This window comes from Ochotona curzoniae, unplaced genomic scaffold (assembly GCF_017591425.1).
Source record: "Ochotona curzoniae isolate NIBS_2020 unplaced genomic scaffold, NIBS_Ocur_1.0 contig_908, whole genome shotgun sequence".
Taxonomy (NCBI): domain Eukaryota; kingdom Metazoa; phylum Chordata; class Mammalia; order Lagomorpha; family Ochotonidae; genus Ochotona; species Ochotona curzoniae.
Window position 1 is genome coordinate 29643984 of NW_024466607.1, and position 7243 is coordinate 29651226.

General features: G+C 37.0%; 1 non-coding gene across 1 annotated transcript; it reads right to left on the bottom strand.

The window, feature by feature from the left end:
• Nucleotides 1-501: 501 nt before the first annotated feature.
• Nucleotides 502-608, bottom strand: LOC121166195. Its single transcript, XR_005885358.1, has one exon. It is a non-coding gene; the product is annotated as a U6 spliceosomal RNA (small nuclear RNA).
• Between the last annotated feature and the right edge of the window lie 6635 nt (nucleotides 609-7243).

Genomic DNA, 7243 nt, shown 5'->3' on the forward strand with positions numbered 1-7243 from the left:
TGCACCTGTATGGGAGACCTAAAATAGACTCCAGGCACCTGGCTTGGGATTGGCTCAGCTCCAACCGTTGTGGCCCATTGGGGAGTGAATCGATGGATGGAAGAACCTCCTCTCTATCTCTCTTCCTCTGTGTATATGTGACTTTCCAATAAAATAAATATATCTCTCTTTTTTAAAAAGAATAGTTCAGTAGACTGGTGTCCTATTTGGAAGTTCAGAGAAGAAAGAAACAGTAAATAGGACGCAGCTGCTCAATAATTACTGTGGCTAAAAAATTTCTTATTACTGGATTCTGAGTATGGACTGTGTTGCTTGGACTGCTTTATTGAAAATGGCTTTGTTTTATTTTTGACTATGTATTCCTGTGGTATTGTGCAGAACTTTCGAGAATTACATTATTCGTTGTGTATGACATTGCCATTTTGTTCATAGTGTTTAATAATTGGGAAATTATATATTTCGACCTGAAACATAATTCGATAGAAGCTGATATTACTTCCTAAGTTCATATCATATTGCATTCATTTTTCATCATCCTTGAACAGGGGCCATGCTAATTTTCTCTGTATCATCCCAATTTTTTTAATGTGTGCTGCCAAGGCAAGCACAATGTTATGTTCATCTTAATCATTATTTGTATTTATTTATTTATTTATTTTTCAAGATTTATTTATTTTTGTTGGAAACCAGATATACAGAGAGGAAAGACAGAGAGGAGAGACAGAGAGGAAAATCCTCCGTCCAATGATTTGCTCCCCAAGTGGCCGCAATGGCTGGAGTTGAGCCAATCCGAAGCCAGGAGCCAGGAACCTCCTCCATATCTGCCATGCAGGTGCAAGGTCCCAAAGCCTTGGGCCATCTTCGACTGCTCTCACAGGCCACAAGAAGGGAGCTGAATGGGAAGCAGGGCTGCCGGGACCATAATGGGTGGCCATATGGGATCCTGAGTATGCAAGGCGAGGACTTTAACCACTACGCTATTACACCAGACCCAGCATCTTAATCATTATTTTTAAACAAGTTTAATCAGAAAGAGGCAAAGATACAGTGATAATGGATGGACAGATGGATAGTTACCTAGTTAGCTAGCTAGATATAGAGAAATGTTGATGATGTTCTCATTGATTGTCCCGATGTCTATGATGGCTAGGGGCAGGCCAGGCCAGTGCCAGAAACCAGTAACTCAGCTTCCCCCACATGGATAGCAGAAAATTCAGTTACTCGAGCCAACACCACTGCTTCCTGGGTCAACAGTAGCAGGGAGTTAGAATCAGCAGCTTAAAATGAATTCCAGGTATTTCAATCTGGGGCCCAGCTGTCTTCACTGGTATCTTGACTGCTAGATCCCAAATCTGCCCCTTAAGTCTCATATTTTAGAAGTGTTTGATTATTCATATGGCCCTTCTACCTTCCACCAGAAATGCATTTTGATTATTAAAATTATTTTCTACTGCAAAAATAGTGGGAAGAAAACATGAAATTCTTTAAGCATTTTGTAAACCCAGCCCTTCAGTAGCAATCACAGGAGTTCTCACGAAGGCTGGATAGAAATACATCGTCTATTTGCTGTTCTAATCACCATCTCCTAAGCCTGCAGAGCTAACTCATAGCATAAATCTGTGTTTCCTGAAAATATCACATTGTGTTCTTGAGAACATCAGCATGGAAATGATCTCCAGAGTAAAATCTGTATGAGATGTATGAAATCTCTATAAGGAATGTTGGATTATTGCACTCTGTAGCTTTGAAAATTATCTTGTTTGGACAGCATCAGAAAGCTTCAATATACTTGTATGAATTATAGATGACACCAAGTACCCTTGTGAAGGTAGCTATGGAATGCTTTTTTAAGACTGGCCCTACAGCCCATGGATATTATTATCTGCCTGACATACCAGAAATTTAATTTTCAAAATATGTCAGTGGTCTAAGTTTTTTTTAAAGCAATCTGAGATTAATACTCAGAATCCTTTTCTCTTCTTTCTGTTTTTAAAATTTGCATAACTATTTTTTTTTTAGTTTTTTAACCTGAAAAAGAAGTCATGGCTTTTAAACAATTATCCCAAAGACAAATTGATTTCAAAGAAAGGCTGTCTGTAAAGATGTGGGGGGATAAAACCAACATTGATTTTGGAGTGTAGTTTCCTATTAAGTCAGATACCTAGGAGACATAGGAGAAGTATCTTTGCAGTCAGTGGAACATGTGGTGAAATGCAGGTAAGAGGCTCCAGATCAACACTGTCTTTTTGAAAGGAACACAGCTTATTGAAGTTTCTTTATCTTGTAAGAAAAAGTTTGCTAGTTTTTATTTGAGATCAAGATTTCCAGAGACAAGGAGAGATTAGAGAAAGAGAGAGAGAGATCTTTCATCCTATGTTTCACTCTCCGAATGGCCACAATGAGCAAAGCTGAGCTGATCCAGCAGCTTCTTCCAGGTCTTCCCCATAGGTGCAGAACCCAGTGTCTTGGGAAATCCTCCAATGCACTCCCAGGCCATCAGTAGACAGTTGGATTGGAAATGGAGCAATCGAGACACAAACGGGCCCATATGGGATGCCAATGTTAGCAGGCAGAGGATTAAGCTGTTGAGCCACAATGCCAGTGCCTGAATTGACATTCTTTAAAATAACTTTGTTTATATGCTCTCTGTATGAAAAGGAAAGTTTCAGAATAAATGCTTATGTTAAGAGATTAGAAAATGGTCTAACCATACATCTAAAGAAGCTAGAAAAAAATAGCAAAACATCCCAAGATTATCAGAAAAAATAATCAAAATAAGAGAAGAAATAAACGAAAAGAGACCAAAAGAGCAAAACATAGGCTCAGTGAATAAAAAAGAAAGTCAACCATAGAGGTTTTTGACTACACAAATAATAAAAAAGGAGGAAGTGTGAATTAATAGAATCAGATATGAAAAATGAAATATAATAATGGACATCTTGGACATATGTGGAAAAACCATAAGGATTGAAGCAACTATATGCCAGCCCATCAAATGACTAGAAAAATGAATAGATTTTTGGACACATAGTATCTACCAAAATGGAATAATGAGATAATTAATGATCTAAATAGATCTATAACTAGAATAAGATTACTCAGAAATAAAATTATTCTTGACAAAGAAAGGCCCTAGACTAGTTGGGTTTACTGTTGAATTCTACCATATATTCCAAGAAGAAATACCCCAATCCTCCACAAGCTATTCAAACAGTAGAAATGGAGGCAATCCTTCCAAACTCTTTGTATGAGACCAACATAACTTTAATACCAAAGCCAGATAGAAACACAACAGAGAAGGAGAATTACAGACTGATAGCCCCGATGAACATAGAAGAAATCCTCAACACAATGCTACCCAAAAGAATCCAGCAATACGTCAAAAATATCAGACACCTGGAACAGGTGGTATTCAACCCTGGCATGCAAGGATGCTTGAACATACACAGAGCAGTAAATGTGGTACACCACATCAACAAACTGAAGAATAGAAGCCATATGATCATCTCCACAGGTGCAGAGAATGCATTTGATGAAGTCCAACAACAGTTCATGCTTAAAACCCTAAGCAAGATAGGCATAGAAGGTACTTTGTTACAAGCTCAAAGCAATATGCAAAAAACTCAATGCCAGCATCATACAGAACAGGTAAAGACTGCAAGTTTTTCCACTAAGATCTGGACCTAGACAAGGATGTTCGGTTTCACCACTGCTATTCAAGATAGTATTGGAAATTCTTGCTACAGCTCTTAGGCAACAAAAAGAAATGAAAAGAAATGTAACCAGAAATGAGGAATTACAATTCTCCCTATTTGCAAATGACACGATTTTATACATAGGAAAACCAAAAGAATGAGTCAAGAGCCTATTGGAACTCATAAGAGAGTTTGATAGGGTAGCAAGATATAAAATTAATGAACATAAATTGATGGCCCTGGTATATGTAAATAACACCATGGCTGAAAAGAACAGGTAAATACAATCCCCTTTAAAATAGTGAAGAAGAATCTTAAACACCTTGGAGTCAACCAAACGAAAGATGTGTAATAGCTCTGTTATTAAAATTGTGAAACATTAAAAAAAATTGATGAAGACATTAAATAATGAAGACATTTATCATGTTCCTGGATTGATAAGATGAACATCATAAAAATGTTCGTGTTGCTGAAAGTCATATACAGATTCAATGTATTTTAAATCAAAATCCCAACAACATTCTTCTCAGAAATAGAAAAGGTGATTCAGAAATTCACCTGCAGAGACAAGAGACCATGAATAGCCAAAACTATACTGAAGAATGCTTATATATTGAGGAATCACAATTCCAGATTTGAAGACATACTACAGGGAAGTGGTCAGGAAAACAATCTGGTACTGGTACAGAAACAGAGAAAAAGACCAGCGGAACAGAATAGAAGCTTGAGAAGGGAGCCCACACGTGTGCAGCTAACTAATATTCGACTGGAGAACTGAAAATAATTCTGGGAAAGAGTTTGGTCTCTCAAAACAATGCTGTTACTTCTTTCTTTATGCAAAAATCTGCTCTAAGTTGATCAAGGATTTAAATGCAGAGAAAAACATAAGAAGAACTCTGAAAATATAGGCATGCATTGATAAAGTCTTTGGTGAAGATTTCTTAGAAAAGAAAAGCAAAAGCACCAAAATCACAGGCAGTGAAAGCCAAAATAAACAAGTGGGAGTGAATCAAACTAAGGAGCTTCTGAGTAGCAAAGGAAACAATCAAGAAAGTGAAGAAGCAGCCTACAGAATGGAAGAAAATCTTTGCACCCTACACTACAGATAGGAATTATGTAAAAAGATCTTCAGAACCTTGATGACAGCAAAACAAGTAACCCTGTGAAGAAATGGACGAAGGAAATGAATAGGCAGTTTTCAAAGGAATAAATTCAAATGTCTGATAAACTTATGAAAAAATATTGCTAGTGAAATGCAAATGAAAACCACATTGAGGTTCCACCTAACTCCAATGAGATTGGCCTATATTCAGAACTCTACTAATAACACCTGCTGGCATTGATGTGGGAAGAAAGATACCTGCTTGCATCGATGTGGGAAAAAAGCTACCCTACTGCACCGTGAGTGAGAGTGTAGGTTAGTGTAGCCTCTATGGAAGTCAATATGGGGAGTTATAAGACAACTGTAAATTGACCTACCATATGAGCCAGCAATTCCACTGTAGGAATATATACAAAGGAAGTGAAATCTGCATATGAGAAAGTGACCCGCAATCCTATATTTATAGCAGCATAATCCAGAATAGCAAAGACATGGAAACAACCCAGATGCCAGTCAAAAGAGGAATGGATAAAGAAACTATGGTGCATCTACTCTATAGAATGCTATATAGATATGAAAGATAATGAAGTTCTACCATTTGAAACAAAATGGTCTCAAGTAGATACCATTATGTTCAGTGAAAAAAGCCAATCCTGGTTTTCTGAGAAAATAAACAAAATAGACACTCCACTGGCCTGATTGACCAAAAAAAAAAAAAAAAAAAAAACAAGAGAAAGCGAGAATCAATAGCATTAAAGATGAAAAAGGCAACATAACAACAGACACTGCAACCATTAAGAAAATAATTGGAAATTACTACAAAGAACTGTACTCCCACAAATTTGAGGATCACCAAGAAATAGAAAAGTTCTTGGACTCCCACCACTTACCAAAACTCAGTCCGGAGGCAACTGAAGAATTAAATAAACCCATAACCGAGGTAGAAATTGAAACAGTCATCAAGGATCTCCCAACGAAAAAAAGCCCAGGCCCAGACGGCTTCACTACAGAATTCTACAAAACATTCCGAACAGAACTAACCCCAATCCTCTACAAGCTCTTCAAAACAATAGAGAAGGAAGCAATCCCAAAGTACAAACACCACATGTTTGCTCTGATATAAGACAACTTTGATGCAAAATACAAGATAAATTGGTATACAGGTAAACATGTATATACATATATTCATCTAGCGGAACTGTATAACTGTATAATGTTGTAGAGTATAGATACATTCACTTATCTCAGGGACTGTAAACCCTCCTGCAGAGTCTGTGTAGGCTCCTGAGTCTCATTTGCCAAGGTCAAACCATGCTGCCGGTATGGAATCCTAGACATTTAAGAGAGCTGCTTGAACAGAGTGCTGCTGGTACTTGATGGCTGGCCCTTCCAAGTGTGAAATGGAGATGTGCATGTGACAGAAAGATGAGCCAGTAGTGAGCTGGAGGATGAGGGGGTTAGCCCTGCCTGCTATTACTGTATGCTTCAAAATTTCAAGGGCTGTGAGAAGGCTAAGTTAGAACCTTACCTTGCAGGTCTTTCCAAGGACATGTTTATCAACGTGAGCAGAAAAATTATTTTTAAACAGATATTGTGCCATATGAGATTAAATATCCATTTGTAGGTCCTGTGTATTTCTATTTATGACCCTACCTGGGGATTGCCAAAGTTAGTGTCAGCTTAGTGAACAGCCAGCAAACTCAGGCTAATTGAATTTTAGGACTATGTTTTTCTCTATTTCTATGAAAAATGCTGTTAAATTTGATAGAGATTGTATTGAATCTGTAGGAGGCTCTGGGTAATGGTGACATTGTAACAGTATTAACATGTTCCAATTCATGACCACAGCTTTCTTTCCATTTTTATGGTGTCTTCTTTAATTTCTTTGATTGATGTTTTCTCATTTTCAAGGTAAAAGTTCTTCACTTCCTTATGTAAGTGTAGTCTTAAGTATTTTATTTAGGTATCTCCCATAGTAGATATGATTGTTTTCTTGATTTCCTTTCTAAATAGCTTGCTGCTAGTGTGTAGAAACCAAATAACTTTATGTGTTATTTTGCAGCTTTATTCAGTCAGATTAGTAGCTCTAACAGTCTTTGTGTAGTAGTTCTACAAATCAGATCATGCTGTTCACAAATAGTTTCACTTTGTTTCTTTCTGATGTGCTTTTCTTTTTCTTTCCTAATTGCTGTGGCTAGGCATACTGATTGCTAATTGGCATATTTAAAGATCATAAATCATCAGAAGAATACAAATAAACCCACTCTGAGGTATCAGCTCACACTTAGCTGGGTGACTGTTATCTAAGAAATCAAAAGATTATATTAATGTTGGCAAATATATCAGAAATTAGAACCCATGCACATTGTTGACAGCAATGAAAACACTGGTTAAACTGTTATGGAAAAGTAAATGGATGCTCCTAAAATATTAAAAATTCATGCTA